This window comes from Mustela nigripes, chromosome 7 (genome assembly GCF_022355385.1).
Source record: "Mustela nigripes isolate SB6536 chromosome 7, MUSNIG.SB6536, whole genome shotgun sequence".
In the NCBI taxonomy this organism is placed as follows: Eukaryota; Metazoa; Chordata; class Mammalia; order Carnivora; family Mustelidae; genus Mustela; species Mustela nigripes.
This window is the reverse complement of record NC_081563.1, coordinates 59,531,419-59,549,675: the sequence shown is the minus strand read 5'-3', so window position 1 is coordinate 59,549,675 and position 18,257 is coordinate 59,531,419.

Here is an 18,257-nt window from a genome sequence, read left to right as displayed (position 1 = left end):
AGGAAAGAGGTGGGAAAGGGGTGGGTCTATTCCTCCAGAAAACCCAGAGCCGGAGCTGTCCAGATTGTTTGGCCTGAAATCTCCGGGGTGTAAGGCCGAGAAGCTGCTCAACTTGTCCACGGGCGGGAAGGAAATAAGGAAACAACGAAAAGTTTCCTGCGAAGTGACCAAAACACCCTATTCTTTTTATCCCGTGTGAGACCTGAGAACCCAGCCTGAGGCCGGGTTTGGAGAACGACCCCTCCCTCGGGGTCCCGCGCGGAGCAAGGTCTTAGGGCTGCGAGCTCTGGTGGTAGAAAAGCCTTTTCGGCCGCGTCCTCGCCCCCTGGACTCCGTAGGCCCGGCTCAGGCGCACTGAGCCTTCCTACTCCAGCAAACCCATTATCCCCGACTCAGCCAAGGCTCGCGGGAGGGCGCAGCCCCAGCCCGGCTGAGCCCGGCCCGCCGGCGCCGCCCCCGCAGGAAGACCCCAAGCGCAGGGCTGAGCCGACCCCACGCGCAGGGCTGAGCCGCCCCCGCGCGGGCTCCGCCTTGGGCAGCGCCTCCAGTTAAAGGCGGAGCCAAGGCCGAACCGCCCGGGGACCGCCGTGGCCCCTCGGGTGCGGGGCCCGCACGTGCCGGAGAGGCTGGGAGGGTGGCCGGAGCCAAGAGGCTTGCAGTCCGCGCTGCACGGGCCTGGGCACCACTGCTGGAGGGCTTCCCAGGCGCTCTCCACAGCCGACCCTGCCCGTTCCGCCCCGGGCCGCCTCCGCTCACGCAGCAGCTGCCAGTGCCACTAGAGGCCCAGGTGCCAGGCTGCCCCCACCCGCAGCTCTAAGGCGGGTTCTGGGGGGGACGCCTAGCGATCCTCTTGGCTGTTCGGCGGAAAGAAACCAGGAGACCCGGCTTTGCGCCTGCTCGGACAACTGTGTGGCCTCCGGAGCAAGGTACTCAACCCCCTGGCCTCAGTTTCGTCGCATGTGTTAGTTTGTCCCGCTTGGCCTGGGACGCTCCAGAACTTCACACTTCGGGCGGTGGTTGCTGGTGGGTAGGTCCGCGTCCCCGCGGCCCGGCCAGTCGGCGGCGTCTAGAAGCTTCGGCGCCTGCGTACTTCGGCAGACGGGAACGGGTGGCCAGGCGCTCGGAGGCCCGGCGGGAGTTCCCGCCCGGGGGACGAAGCTTCGAAAAGAGGCACGTGCTTTTCCCAGGGCCTCCCGCCTGTGCTGAGGCCCCGTGATGCCCGGTGGAAACCAGGAGCCATGAAGGCGCTGGGGCACCGCAGGCCCTCTGGACGCGGGAGCTTGGGGGAGCGGGGTGAGTGCGTGGCCGCGGTGGGGGCGGCCCCAGGTGCAGTGAGGTGAGGACGCCCTCGCCGGCGGAGCGTCCCCAGGAGGCGGTGGTGGCGGCGACCGCTGCGGCGGCGGGGAACGCCGAAGGCCCCTCCCGGGCCGCCACCTGTTAATGGGCAGAACCTTCCTCAGCTCGTCCCTCTGCCCCGGGAAGAGAGGTTTGTTTGGTTTGGTTTTGATGTTCGTGACACAAGTGAAGCAATTTAAGGAGATTTAGCAACTTCAGAACATTTAGCAATGTTAAGATGTCAACATTTTTTTTTTTCGTGGAGTGCTCAACGAAATCTTCGTGTTTTTTACCCATAGCGTGTATTCTCTGCTCCGACCCCAGTCGTGAAAAGTTTACCCTTACGCGGACAAGTGTGAGGTGCTGTGTGGGTAAAGGATAACTCATATCTGCGATTTTTAAAGAATTTTAAAACGTAAAGCCATCTTGAGAGCACCGCATTCATTTACTGAAGCTCTGAAATGATTCAGTAAAGTAACCTCGTTTGTTGTAGAACTTTTCAATATTCAGTAGCTACTGAAAGTATATGGAGACATTTCCCTAGATTGTGAAAACAATTTTTTTTGAGAGAAAAAATCCTTAAAGTTAGAGACTATTAACGCGAGAGGGAAAACAGGTGAAAAGACACTGAATGTCAACAGATTCGTGTCTGCTACATTATTGAGAGCAAAAAGCAGTAGTTTCATTTATTATGTCAAAAGAAAATTACTAGGTTTTTTTTCATGTATTTTGTTCAAAATAGCGGTTTCACAAAGAAACTGATTGTTTTCGATTGTGAAAATAAATGATAAATTCACTACTCTGGCAGAATTGTTACTGATGTAATTAAGCATTAACAGGCACTAAGGTTTTCTTTAGATACAGAAATGAAATGTATCTGATATATTAAATGTAGTTAATATATACATTATTGGTAAAGAAAATCTGTGTCATTACTATTCAAGACCAAAAAAAAAATCACTTGGCTTCTGATGCAGAATTAATTTAAGAACAGCAACAAGATATCATTATGAAATTCCTTAATTGAAAACCGATCAAATTCTCAACAAGTTATTCTATATTTTCCACACTTTCCCTTCCCCCATACATTTTAATATCTAAAACAAGAATGAAAAAAAAATACCTTAGGTTTAACTGAAGAATATTTTATTCAACAATATAAAACTTAAAGTAAAAACCAACTAAAAGGTGAATACGAAATAATAACAACGTATTTCTTATTTGGCAGCAAGAAAACATCTCCATTATCTTTAAGAAAGAACCTTTTTAATTAAATGTGTGTGTGTGTGGAATATTCTTTTTTGAAAAGGAGAGGTTTTATTTTTGGCTTTTTGGCTGTATTTTTAGTAAATTGTTCCTGAAATGGCAATTATGCCTTAATCCTGTTGATATTTACTGATACCTGAAAAAAGAATGAGATTGTTTTGTGAGGGAGGGGAACATGCCATTTTGACCTAATGATTGTTTAATCATGCTTTGAAAAGGAGTTGGATTTTACTTAGAACTTGGTAAGTGCAGTCTTTCAAAAGCTTTTGAAAATCAAAAATATTTTCCAAAAATTCTTCAGTAACTTAGGTGAAATGGCAGTTACATAATATAGCCAAAGTTGAAACTGCTTTTAATATACATGATTTTGTTTCTTAGGAAAAAATAAAGCACCATAGTGTATGGTGTGCACACAACCAACACCCATATTTCACTAATTATGGAATTGTACATTCAGGTTTCTAGGACTATTACTTCAGAGAAGGTTATGGTTTAAAATATTTTGGAGTTATTTCTAATCAAATAGGACTTAGCCTGATTTAATCAATGGTGACCCATCAAAATTTAAACACTGACAAGCTATTGTGTTTCTAAAAATTATACACCTCCTATTCTCTTTGGGTAATTTACTTGGTGGCTAATATAATCAAAGACACAAAGTTCCATTTTATTCTGAAAGTCATAAATACTTCATTTTTCAGAGGTTAATCTTTATAGAACAACTTATGAAACTATTTTAGAAAATTTAAAAAATTATTTTAAAGTGGATTGTAAAATTAGGATTTAAGGAACTCGGGTCTCAATTTTTTCAGGATTGAAGTGGAATATAAATAAATCATAACTGATTTTGGTAGTTGGCTTAAAATTAATGAAAGTGTAGGAATAATGGCCTCTTATTCAACGGCATTTATCTAAAGAGCTTATAAAATATTTTTAGTATGCAAATATTCTCATGTATGTTCAAAGCTCTGAATGTTTATAAGATATACTATCGTCTGTCATAGTTATTTAAGTGTAGGAATCAAATTTTCTTTTTAAAGTTTACTTAAAAATTTTTATTGTGAAATATACATAGAAAAGAAAGTATAAAACATAAAAACTTTAAAGTGGGAAGAAAATTTATATGGAGCAACATGTTTTAAAATACTTTGAAAAGTGGATTTAGGTTTGGTTACAATATCAGTGTGTAAATTTGTTACATAAGTTATTGTGCCTGTTTCAGGGATTTTGTTAAATCCTTCATGAATAGTGACTATTAATATATAGGGACACTTTTTAAGGCAGAAAAGCAATTATAGTCATAGTATGTAGAAGTTCTGTGGGCCTTTGAAAATCCATAGGGTTTCTTTTTTGATGTAAGAATTGTACTTCATGTCTGTTTATGTTTTTAATGAGGGAGCACCAAAAATATCTATTTTCTTGTTTCTTAAGCATGGATATTTGAACTCCATGTAAAGCTAGAGCTTCAACTCTTGATTTCATTACTGGTGACCCTCAAATCCATATTCCTAGCTCAGACCTCTCTGTTTGACTTCATATACCTGTGCACTCACTGAGAAGAAGCCATTGGATTTTAGCTCTTAGGATGTTAGTGATATGATGTCTGGGACTTGCTTCAAAATAACAAAGGAAGAGAAAGAATGAGTGGAGTACGGATAAAACTAGATTAGCCACGAGTTGATAATTGTTGAAGCTAAGTGAGAATACATATAACTCATTATACTATACTTTTGTATATTTATATTTTTCCATAATAAAAAGAGAATAAAAATATGCATTAGTTTGCTGAAAGTAGTTTTTGTAACATGTTAAGAAAACTGAGCTTCCTGTACTTTTAGAGCTCATGCAGTATTATTTGCATGTATTATTTTGTTTATATGCTCTCAAGTCTTGCAAGATTGGTTTGTGTGAGCCTCAGAGAGGTTTGATTATTTAATCAAGGTTACATAATTGATAGGTAGCAGAACTTGGTACTCAGGTCTTTAGATCCCATGTTTTTTTGCTATAAAAGCTACCTGAAAGTTACACTATGATAGCAAACATTAATTTTTAAGAAACCACGAGATCACTTGACAGTCCAATTACCAGATTATCAAAAAAACGTGCTTTATCTAAGTTAGAGTTATAAAATTTGAGCTTTGATAACTGAGAATTATTTCCTGGGACATGGTTACCCTTATGTTTCTGAGCGTCACTTAAATCTAATTTTTATGAGATTTTAAGAGAGCATTAACTGAGAGTACTAGTCAGATACCAGGTCTATTTATTATTTTAATTTCTTATTAATTTTTAATTCCTTACTAGTTCTTTATTTCTAAGTAATTCTAAAATTCCTTACTGGTGGGCTCATGTTTATGAGAGTGTTGTGTTTTTTGTTTGTTTGTTTGTTTGTTTTGCTGTTCTTGACCAAATCCTTTTTGCACTTTAGAATATTGCTTTGCTACATTATAGGAGTTTTAAGCAGGGAAAGCTGTGTAAACCAGGTAAGGAGCTGAGATTAGATTAATGGCTCTGTGTGTGAGGCTTAATTTATTTGTAAACAGATACTTGGAATCTCAAAGTCTAACTATACTAACTTGGGAACTTCTCTTTTCAACTTTTGAAGTTTGTACCTTAATTTTTAAAATCCAGCTGATAAAGCAAATCCTGTCTTTTTAAGGGTAAATTTTATTTTTTCAGAGCTAAGTCTGTAAATTTAAAATGGGTTAACAAGTTGAGTAATAGAAATCATATCACTTTATAGATATAGGTTTCCTTTATTGAAAAGTGAAAAGCAGAAGTCTTATTTAAATTGTATGTTTAGGGCACCTGGGTGGCTCAGTTGGTTAAGTAACTGCCTTCGTCTTAGGTCATGATCCCAGAGTCCTAGGATTGAGTCCTGCATGGGGCTCCCAGCTCCATGGAGAGACTGCTTCTCCCTCTGACCTTCTCCCCTCTCATGCTCTCTCTCACTATCTCTCTCTCAAATAAATAAATAAAATCTAAAAAATGTAAATTATATATTTATTTCTTCCATTTTCAAAAACAGCTCAGGTCATACTTCTATTCCTGCTGCTGACCTCTTCAGTCTTCCTTTTACCTAATGGAAAAAATAAAGGTTTTTTTTTATGTTCCTTAATGTTTGGAAAAGAACACATTTAGTATTCGTATTCTTTCTGTATTTCCTCAGTTGCGGCATGAACTTTATCATATACTCAGATTAGCACCTGATAATTCTTGCATGCCTTTGTATTTGTACATTTGGAACCAAGATTCTCCCTACCCCATTGTATTCCAATCAAAAAAATAGCTAAATCTTTTATCCCAAGAGAGATTAGAAGTCAGTGGGGGTCCTAATGCTGAGAGAAGCCTTAAGAGATGGGACTAAGTTTCCCAGCACCCGAAGTCCTTGGCACAGTGCCAGACACAAGGTAGGTCTCAAATGAAAGAATGAAATCCAGTCATCAGCCTTGAAACAGATTTAAATGTAATTCATCTCAGATACAGAATTGTCTTTTTTCTTTGTGGTATTCAGAGTTAGTCCTGAATGAATTCAATAGCATGTTTTCTTAATCTCTTTTAATCATCCTTAGAATTACGACCTTTCTGAACTTGTCACTATTACATCTCTTGTTAAATATAAGACCATTTCAAAATTTAGTTCATTAAAATTTAAAGTTATACACTTAAAAGTCTATAAAATTTATATATACATTTAATCGAATAGTTATTAACATCTTGTAATCACCACCACTAGAGTCAAAGAATAGAACATTATTGGGACTGTAGAATTCCCTGAATATAACCCTTGCCCGTTACAATCACTTTTGTCTCCCCATAATTAACCACTGTCCTATTATTTATAGTAACTATTTTCTTGGATTTCTCTTTTATTTTTTGTGTGTGTGTGTGTGAATTTCTCTTTTAATTTAACCACTGGATATGCATTCCTAAAAAATATGGATTTGTTTTGCCTATTTTGATTTTTACATGAATAGAATTATTTTGTATTATTTTTGTAATTTTCCACTTAAAATTATCAGATTCATTCATGTTATGTTGTGTATCTGTAGCTTCTTCATTTTCACTGGTGTATGCTGTATAATATTCTATTGTATGAATATACCACAATTAATTGATTTGTTTTACTGTTGATAGGTATTTGTGATGTTTCCAAGTTGGGACAATTATAATGGTACAGCTCTGAACATTCTTTTATGTGTATCCTGGTGCACATAAAGGTTCAAATCTCAAGAGGATATCCTAGGAGTGAAATTTCTGAGCCATAGGGGGTACATATTTCCAACTTAACTAGATATTGGCACAGTTTTTCAAATTGGTTGTGTTATATTTATATTCCCAAATAGGGTGTGAGAATTCCAGTTGCTCCATATCTTTGCCAAAGCTTTTTAGACTTAAAATTTTTTTTTTTCAATTATTGGACATGGAATAACATCTCATTTTGATTTTGATTTGTGTTTTCTTGATTGGTGGTGAAATTGAGCCCCTTTTCTTTTTTTTTTTTTTTTAAAGATTTTATTTATTTATTTGACAGAGAGAGATTACAAGTAGGCAGAGAGAGAGAGGAGGAAGCAGGCTCCCTGCTGAGCAGAGAGCCCGCCGATGCGGGGCTTGATCCCAGGACCCTGAGATCATGACCTGAGCTGAAGGCAGAGGCTTAACCCACTGAGCCACCCAGGCGCCCCTGAGCCCCTTTTCTTATGTTTATTTGGATATCATTTTCTTTTAAAGATTTTATTTATTTATTTGACAGAGAGAGAGATCACAAGTAAGCAGAGAGGCAGGCAGAGAGAGGGGGAAGCAGGTTCCCTGCTCAGCAGAGAGCCCGATGCGGGACTCGATTCCAGGACCTTGAGATCATGATCTGAGCCGAAGGCAGAGGCTTAACCCACTGAGCCACCCAGGTGTCCCTGGATATCATTTTTGTGAAGTATCTATTCTTATATTTGCCTTTTTTCCTTTTATTTTATTTTTATTTTATTTATTTGAGAGAGAATGAGAGGGGGAAGGTCAGAAAGAGAAGAAGACTCTTTGCTGAGCAGGGTGCCCAACTCGGGACTTGATCCCAGGACTCCAGGATCATGGAGCCGAAGGCAGTTGCCTAACCAGCTGGGCTACCCAGGTGCCCCCCCCCTTTTCCTTTGAGATTATCTACCTTTTTTTTTTTTTTTTGGTAAGAGTTTTTTACATACTCTGAATACTAGTCCTTTGGCAGTTACATGTGTTACGGATATTTTTCCCACTTCATGCATTGTCTTTTCACTCAGGGTGTTTTAAAGTAGCTGAATTTATTAATTGTTTATGATTGGTGTTTTTTTGGGTGTCTTGTTTAGCAAATCCTTTCTTACCTCATAATCATTAAAATATTTGCCCAAATTTTCTTTTGAAAGATTTAAGCTTTGCGTTAACATATTAATGATCTGACGTTTTTGTAGTGTGCGGGATTTGGCAGCCTTTCCTCCTCTTGAAACTTTATTTGCTAATATGACTGCAAATGTCCTCTTTTGGGGAAAAAAAAGATTTTATTTATTTGAGAAAGAAAGTATTCATGAGAGAGTACAAGTGGGGGAAGTAGCAGAGGAAGAGGGAGAAGCCGGCTCCCCACTGAGCAGGGAGCCCAATGTGGGACTCTTTTTTTTTTTTTTAAACTATTGTCTTATAATTACTAGGCATGTAAACTACATCGTACAATTCTGTCCATTCTTTGGAGCATTTGTTTTCTGACTTTATAATAGGTATTTGATGATATATCAACACCTGCTTTTTTATACTTGGGCTATTTTAAAGAGGTTTTTTTTTTTTTTTTTAATCTGACAGAGATCACAAGTAGGCAGAGAGGTAGGCAGAGAGAGAGGAAGCAGGCTCTCCAATGAGCAGAGAGCCTGATGTGGGGCTCGATCCCAGGATCCCGGGATCATGACCTGAGCTGAAGGCAGCCGCTGAACCCCTGAGCCACCCAGGTGCCCCTGCTAATGTCCTCTTTATGTTGATAATTCCAGAAATCTGTATTTTTGGTAATGACTGTATTCCTTAGCTGAGACCCATATTTCCAACTGCCTCCTGGATCTCCACTAGAATGTCTTGCAAATATTTGCTAATATCTCAGTTTAGAGCTCTTTTTCTTAAACTTTGGTTTTGATTTGGATTAAATCATGAGGTAAGCTAAAATACATGGTACAATCTTTGACTCTTCTTTCCTTATCTTTTCCATCAAAACAGCCATCCTGTCCAAGTGATTCTACTTATGAAATGCATGTTAAGACCATTCATTCCCTACTTTCCAGCTCCACAATCACTGCTCAGAGTTCCACCTAGTCTGGTACAATATCTTTTAATTGGTTTTCCTGCCTTCCTTCTATTCGCCTTCTCTAGTCGTTCACTCCCACAGCTCCGGAAGTTTTCTTTATAAGACACAAATCCCATCTCTTTCCTGCTCTTACGGCTTTTCATTGCCTTCATTAGAACAACAAATTCAAATTCCTTCACCCAGCTCCTACCATTGTTCTGCAGGAATCTTGTGTTTTAGCCACACCAGGCTATTTACGGTTTTCCAAAGAAGCCATGTCCTTCTGCCTTTTTTCTTGTTGTCCCTTTGGCTTGGAATAGTCTTCCTTCCACCTCTTCACACTGGGAATATCCACATCATTCCCAGAAAGAATTAATCGTCTCTGGGGAGCCTGGGTGGCTCAGTTGTTAAGCATCTGCCTTAAGCTCAGGTCATGATCCCAGGATCCTAGATAGGATCGAGCCCCACATCAAGCTTCCTGCTCAGCGGGAAGCTTGCTTGTCTCTCTCCCACTCCCCCCTGCTTGTGTTGCCTCTCTTGCTGTGTGTGTGTGTCTCACTCTCTCTCTGTCAAATAAATAAATAAATAAAATCTTAAAAAAAAAAAAAAAAGAATTAATCCTCCCTGCCTCTGGGCTTCCCATAGCACTTTGTTCATACTTTTATTGCAGTCCTTATTATAATACTTTATATTTGTTGATCTCCCATGCTAGACTTTGAGGCTTTTGAAGCAGAGAATATGCTTTATTATTCTTTTTATTCTTAGAATCTAGCACCGCTTAGTACAGGATAGTCAGTAAATAACTGAAGTAAAAAGTACTGAAGAATTTTGTTAGCTTTAAAAAAGAATATAGAAATGTGTGCTTTGACTTAAAAGCCATAAGCAGGGAAATATGTTGATAAAAGTGTATACTGGGTTGTTTTATATGAGTGGCTTCTAGTTGAAAAGATTAGAACTGTGCTGCTCCGGTCCAGTACTAACTGAAGGGACAACAATAATCTTTTTTTAAAAAAGATTTTATTTACTTATTTGAGAGAGAGAGAGAGTGCACAGGCAGTGGAGAGAGAGAAGCAAGCCCTCCATGGAGTTGGGAGCCTGATGTGGGGCTTCATCCCAGGACCCTGAGATGATGACCTGAGCCAAAGGTAGCCCCTTAACTGACTTAGCCACCCAGGTGTCCTGGAACAAAAATAATCTTTTTTTTTTTTCTTAAAGATTTTATTTATTTATTTGACAGAGAGATCACAAGTAGGCAGAGAGGAAGGTGGGGCAGGGGGGCCATCAGGGTCCCCGCTGAGCAGAGAACCCAATGTGGGGTTCGATCCCAGGACCGTGAGGTCATGACCTGAGCCAAAGTCGCAGGCTTAACCCACTGAACCATCCAGGTGCTCCTGTAACAAAAATAATCTTAAAAAAAAAAAAACAAATAAAATTGAGTCCTTATTTTTATTTTTTAAAATTTATTTATTTAAAAAAGATTTTATTTATTTATTTTTCAGAGAGAGGGAGAGAGAGAGAAAGAGAGAGAGTGAGAGCGCACACACAAGCAGGCAGAATGGCAGGCAGAGGTGGAGAGAGAAGCAGGCTCCCTGCCGACCAAGGATCCCAATGCGGGATGGGACTTGATTCTAGGACACTGGGATCATGAACTGAGCCCAAGGCAGCAGCTTAACTGACTGAGCCACCTAGATGTCCTGAGTTCTTATTTTTAAAAGAGTGATTTATGTATCAAGCAGACTTAGAATACAAAGTTAAATAAAATTAGTTTAAAAAAAAATTCACAATACTGCTGAAGAAATTTTTGACTTTCAGGGAACACATGAATGAACAGATTCTGTCCTGTTACAAATTTTATAATATCATGAATTATGTCTGTGTTGACAGTGCTTGCTAAATCTTACTCTAGAAGGTGCTGGTAAATCCAGGTACCCCTTAGGTTTAATCAGAATAGTGATAGGTTAACAGTTGTTGCATGTGCTGATTATGCAGATTCCTGTAACCAGTAAAACCTTTGGTGACTAAAGTCTAAATATTTACTCAGTGTTCATACAGCAAACATACAACACAACTGAATTATGGTACACTTCCTCTGGAGGAAGCAGAGTTGGTGTTCAATAACATTATCTTTCTTTTCATGCTCACATAATTGATTCATTGGATGCATGAGAATATTCCAAATACAAAATGTTCGTAAATAAACTTTGGAAGCAAAATGAGTTTTCATTAAAATATGATATATCATTTATGTCTGGATTTCTGATTGGAGTAAATCTTTAAAGAAGTTTGAAAGAAGTTCATCTTTATCTGCAGATAAGTTTTCTTCTGATGATGAATTTATAGATTTTAAAATAAACCAGCCCTTTAATCATAAGAGCAACTCCTAGATAAACATGGTCAATTGAATACATGTCTTAGTTTTGCTCTCTCTTGAAAGCATACTTAACTGAAAGTCAGGTAATAAAGAAAGGCATAAACTCTGTAAGGACAAAGAGAACATGGGAGGAGATGTCAACAGACTTTTTGGAAACTGGGCCATTGGTAGATGGAAGAATGGCAGCTGTCTTCGTAGAAAGCTGACCCCTCAGTTGTGTACACCTGGCTAGCTGAGATAGTGACTATCAGCCAGTGGCTATTTAGATACTGATGGTCTCCAGACAAGAGGCCAGCATGAACTTGGTAGGAAACCTGAGCTCATTTGTTTAGATTCTTAGAGTTTGGGAATAACTGAACATTCATAGATGAGTTATGCTATGTAAGCATATATTATGAATGATATTATTAATGAATATAAGGAAGATCTATAGTGGCTTTGTTAATTCAACAAGGATCCAATAATTCTAGATATTACACAACCATCATTTATAGGGCAACACCATGTGTGCCTTTTGAGCTTCTGAAATGTTGCTAAGCTGAATGAAGATGCAATGTAAGTGTGAAATTCACCTTGGATTTTACAGACTCAGTATAAAAGACACAAAATATCTCCTCAGTAGGGCTTCTGAGTGGCACAGTCCTTTAAAGCTTTTGACTCTTGGTTTTGACTTGTGTCATGATCTCAGGGTTGTGACAGGTATCCTTGGCTTAGGTTCCATGTTCAGTGTGAAGTCTAAGACTTTTCTCCCTCTCCCTGTGCCCCCCACCCACATGCTTGCTCTCTCTCAAATAAGTAAATCTTTAAAAAGAAAATCTCCTTCGTAATTTTTTATTCGTTGCTTATTGAAGTATTTTGTATAGTGTGTGTTATGTTAAAACATACTATTAAAAATCTTTGACCTGTTTCTTTTTACTTTTCTAATGTAGATACTAGAAAATTGCAAATTTCATATGTGGCTCTTATTATTTTTATACAGCTGTGAATAGTGTTATTGATCCTTGGGTGGCTGGTATGGTTCCCTGGTCTGTGTCTTACAGGGACCCTTTAAAATGAGGCCCTTTAAAAATAAACAAATGGGGACCTGCTCCATATTGTGCAGTACCTCTCTGTAGTACCTAAAGTATTGCAATGTATCCTTCTAGCAAACTACACTGTTAGTGGAATTATGAGTCTGTTTATTGAATAAAAGAATAGTCTAAAGGTATCAGTAGATATGTTGGTAAAATCTGTAATTTTCTTGTTACCAATCTACCATGGTTCTTCAACACAACTCTTTCCTTGAGTCCATATAATTTTACTTACCTGGTTACTGATTGCTTTAAGAGAGAACCACAGATTTGAGCCAAATGAGAATACTGTAGAGTCTTTGTTACCAACCTGGTCTTTGGTTCTCAAGCTTTCTATGACTATTTCTGTTTTCTAATACTTCAGTCTTGATAGCGGTTACTTAAAACCTTTCATTCTTCCCAGCAGATGACCCCATATCCTACTTCAATGATAAAATGCTATAGAAGGTATCAGAGAAGAATGCCCTTGAGTTTCAACTATAGATCTTCCTTGGGGTTATGTCCCAATAAACCTGTTGTAAGTTGAATATGTTTTGAGTCAAATGCATTTAATACACCTACCAAATGTAGCTTAGCCTCACCTACCTTAAATGTGCTCAAAACACATCAGCCTACAGTTGGGCAAAATTATCTATTAGAAAGCCTCTTTTGTAATAGAGTGTTGAGTATCTCCTGTAATTTATTGAATACTGTGCTGACAGTGAAAAGCAGAATGGTTGTATGGGTACAGAATTATTGTAGGGTATCAGTTTTTTACCTTTGTGGTCACATGGCTGACTAGGAGCTGCCACTGACTGCCACTGCCCAGCATCATGAGAGAGTATTCTACTGTGAATTGCAAGCCTGGGAAAAGATCAAAATTCAAAGTGTAGTTTGTACTGAACGTGTATCACTTTTGCACCATTATGAAGTCAAAAAACTCTAAGGTAGGACTCCATATGGCTACTCTCTCTCTTTCTCTCTCTCTGTATGCATGTATGTGCCATGCCTACAGTTTAACCTGTACTCACAGCCATTCTTTATCTCCTGTCCACTGCTAGGCATGTGCTTCTCTTCTGTCTGAGGAAAATTTCCCATGTTCTGCATCTTATCCCCTTGTGCTTCCTCAGAGCCCTTTGTTTTGGCATCTTCAGTTTCTTTCTCCTTCTCTATTAGAGAACTCAACAGTACTTAAACATGCTTTAATTTCTTCCATTTAAAAAAAATAAACCCTCTCTTGGGGTGCCTGACTGGCTTGGTCTCTAGAACATGTGACTCTTGTCACAACCCCTTGGGGTTGTAAGTTGGAGCCCCAAGTTGGGTGTAGAGATAACTTAAAAATAAAATCTTGTAAAAACAAAGCTCTCTTGATGGCTTGTCCTATACCTAACATTGTATCTTCCCCTGTTTAACAGTTGAGCTTCTTGAAAATATTTTTTATTTGTTGTTTCCACATCCTCCCCCTCTATTCATTTTTTGACTCACTATAGTAAAGCTCCCACCCCAAGACTGGTTTTGCCAAAGTCACTAGTAACTTAAATTTTTGTGTTCCAAAGGATAGTTTTCAGTCTTAATCATCGTTCATCTCTCGGTAGTATTTGATATTAGTAGTCATTTTCTCTTTTAGGAAATACTTTTTTCTTTTGGTTTTGGTGATACTCTGTTATTCTGGTTTTTAATCCTAATGTCCCTTCTTCTTAGACTTCTTAGTGACTCCCGCTTTTCTGCTGTATTAATTAGTGTTGTTCCTCAAGACTCCACACTGGGCTGTCTTCTTACTTAACTCACCCTGGCTAATTAATCTACTACCATATTTTCAGTTCTAAATTTGTATTTTAAGCCCTAATCTCTAGATCCAATTTCTGCCTGGAAATACCATAGGATCTCTACTACCACATCTGTTCTTCTTATTCTATCCCTTATCTCCATGAATAATAGCTCAGCCTGCCCATGAGCTTAGCAAGGAAACCTTGCATTCTAACCACTGTGATCCTTCCACAACATTTGTTGTCAGTTATTCATCAGGTTTGGCCCACCTCATCATTTAGTAGTTTTTTATTCTATTTACCTGTCTATTACCAGATACAAATACAAAATATCATTACAGTCTCTCAGCTAATTTGTTCTAATGATGTTCTAACTGATTAGTTTTCCTCGATGCTTGCACCTATGCATAAAATCTGTGGTAGCTGGTTTCCAAAGATGGCGCTCAGTGAACCATTTCTCTTAGGATTCAGGCCTTATTTAGTCCTCTCATTCTGAATCTGAGCTGGTTACTCACTTTAAGTAATGGAGCATGGCAGATGTGACATTGTGTCAGTTCCAGGCTTAAAAATGCCTGATTTTTTTAAACTTTTGTACCCGAAGTTGCTTGTAAGTCCAGCATCCCAGCTGAATTCAGACTTCTAGATGTCCCTTCCAAGATGCTAGACCTAGAGGAAAGCTATTAGACATGCTCCATACATGGAAAACTGGATGACTTCAGCCCCAGCTGACATCAAATAAGCTAGGGAATTGCCTGCCTGAACCCAGTCAGTGCATGGAGTAATGAGAGCTAACAAAATGATTGTTGTTTTAAACCCTAAACTTTGTAGTGATTTATTTCACAATAGATAAAACCCAAATGAGACCTTTTTGTTCTGCTTCCTACTCCCGTCCCCTCTTTAGCAATTCACCTTTGACACTTTAAGCTCCACCTTCACTAAGCTGCTTGACGTTTCCAGAATGATCTCTGCTTTTTCTTCTAGACTTTTTACTCCTGCTGTTAGAAACATTTTTAACATGCCCTCCCTTATCCTACCCAGCTTCCGGGTCTTTACTTAGACATACCTAAAACCGTGGCTGACTAGTTTAATTGCCTTGCTTATGTCCTTTCATAGTAGCAAATACTTTTCCTGCAGAATAGCGTTGAGAGTATGGAGTCCAGCAGTGTAATATTTTGCAAGGTATTCTTTCTAAGCTTCTGTTTATTCATCAGTAAGACGAGGATAATAACAGTTAGTTTGTTGGGAGCATGTAGGAGTACCCCCAAAACGTTAGCTATTAATGTTATTAACACATTATCACAAGTGCCTGTTTATCACTTTATCCCTAGAATCTAGCCAAGTGCCTGGCACATAATATGTGCTATATAAAATGTCAGTGAGTGACTGAATGTATAAATAAATTCAAATCATTTGGATTTCATTATACTAATCCAATTAAACCTAATTTCAAGCTTTTTTTTAATTGTAAAATATCTATAGCATAAATTTGCTAGTGTAACCATTTTTAAGTGTAGAATTCAGTGGCATTAATTATACCCACAGTGTTGTACAATCATCACCGCAGTCTGTTTCCAAAATTTTGTCATTACCCCGGATACAAACTCTATCACATTAAGCAATAACTTCCATTCCCTCCTCCCGTTCAGAGTCTGGTAACCTCTGATTTACCTTCTGTCCTAGGAATTTGCCTAATTTAGATATGTCGTATAAAGGGAAACATAATATTTTTCCTTTTGCGTCTGGCTTATTTCATTTAGTAAAATGTCTTTAAGGTTCATCTATTATGTAGCATGTGCCAAAATTTCCTTCCTTTTTAAGGATGAATATTTCATTGTATGTGTATATCATTTTTTTTTAATCCATTTATCTGTTGATGGACCCCTGGATTGTTTCCACCTTTTGGCTATTGTGAGGAACACTATAGAAACATTATATCCAAATATCTGCTAAATACCCTCTTTTCAGTTCTTTTGGGTATATACCTGTAAGTGTGTATGTGTGGATCATGTGATTGCTGGGTCATGTAATTTGTAGTTTTTTGAGGAACCACCATACTGTTTTCCATAGTGGCCGTACCATTTTACATTCCCAGCAGCAATGCACAAGTGTTCTGATTTCTATATAACCTTGCTGATATTGGTATTCCTTCCCTTTTATTTTAATATAATGGGCATCCTGATGTGTGTGAACTGTTACCTCACTATGGTTTTGATTTGTATTTTCCTAATGACTAGTGGTCAATAGTTTTTCCAAAACTATTTGTTGAGAAGACTGTAGTTTCCTTAATTTACACCTATTCATATGCTTATTGGCTATTTGTGTGTCTTCTCTGGAGAAATGTCTTTTAAATCAGGTTGTTTTGTTGTTTGCTATTGTAGTTGTTGTTTTGGAGTTGGATGAGTTCTTTATGTATTCCAGATATTAAGCCCATATAAAAGATATGTTTTGCAAATATTTTTTCCCATTCCATGGGTTACCTTTTCCCTTTGTTGATAGTGTCCTTTGGGAAACAAAAGTTTTAAATTTTGTTGTGTTCTAAATTATCTTTTTTTTTTTTTTAAGACTTTGTTTATTTGAGAGAGGGACAGTGAGTAAGAGGGGTGAAGAGCAGAAGGAGATGCAGACTTCCCACCGAGCAGGGATCCTGAAGCAGGATTCAGTCTCAGGGATCGTGACCTGAGCTGAAGGCAGATGCTTAACTGACTGAGCCACCCAGGTGCCCAATGTATTCTAATTTATTTAATTTTACTTCTGTTGCCTTTACTTTTGGTGTCATATCCAAGAAATCTTTGCCAAATCCAACATCCTGAAATTTTCTTCCTATTTTTTTCTATTAGTTTTGTGGTTCTAGGTCTTAAATTTAGTTCTTTGATCCATTTTGAATTAATTTTTGAATATGGGGCAAAGTAAGTGTCTAATTTCATCTTTTACATGTAGATATCTAGTTTTTCCAAAACTATTTGTTGAAAAGACTATAGTTTCCTTAATTTTTATGGTCTTGGCACCCTTGTTGAAAATCGTTTATGACTATGTATGTGAGGGTTTATTTCTGGGCTCCCTGTTCTGTTCCATTGGTCTATTTGTCTTTATGCTGGTACCACACTGTTTAGATAACTGTAGCTCTTAGTAAGTTTTGAAATTGTAGATGTGAGTCCTACAAGGATGTGAGTCCTTGTTCTTTTCCAAGATTATTTGGCTATTCTGGGTCCCTTGAAATTTCATATGAACTGTAGGTTTTGTTTTGTTTTTCATTTCTGCCACAAATGCTATTGGGATTTTGTACTGAATCTGTAGTACTATTATTTTAACAGTAGTAAGTCTTCCAGTCCATGAAAATGAATGTCTTTCCATTTATTAATGTCTTCTTTAATTGTTTTTGGCAGTGTTTTATAATTTTCAGTGTGCAAGCCTTATACCTCCCTTGGTTAATTCCTAAATATTTTCTTTTAAAAAATGTAATTATTGCAACATACACGTAAGATAAAGTTAAACATCTTAACCATATTTAAGTGTACAATTCAGTAGTATTAAGCATATTCACATTTTTTTGCTACCAGTCTCTGAAACTTTTTTTCATCAGGCAAAACTAAAACTCTGTACCCTTTCTTTTTTAAAAAGAATTATTTTATTTTACGTAAACTCTGTGCCCAACATGGGGCTCAAACTCATGACCTGGAGATCAAGGGTCACATGCTCTACGGACTAAGCCAGCCAGGCACTCCTAAAACTCTATAGCAATTAAACAACTCCGTATTCTCTCTCCTTTTCCACAATCCATTGCAACCACCCTTCTACATTTTGTCTCTGAATTTGACTACTGTATGTATCTCATAAAAGTGGAATTATGCAATGTATATCTTTTGTGACTAACTTACTTAACATAAGGTCCTCAAGATTCCTCTATGTTATAGCATGTCAAAATTTCATTTAAAAGCTGAGTAATATTTTATTGTGTGGATGTACCGTGTTTTGCTTATCGTTTTATCTATTGATGGACCCTTGTATTGCTCCCACCTTTTGACCATTGTGCGTAAAGCTGATTTGGACACGAATGTACAAATTTATTTAGTAGAACTGTCATAAGAAAATAGTACACATAGGTGGCTTAAACAACAGTAATTTATTTTCTCACAATTCTAGAGGTCAGTAGTTTTAGATCATGGTGTCATCAGGGTGGATTTCTC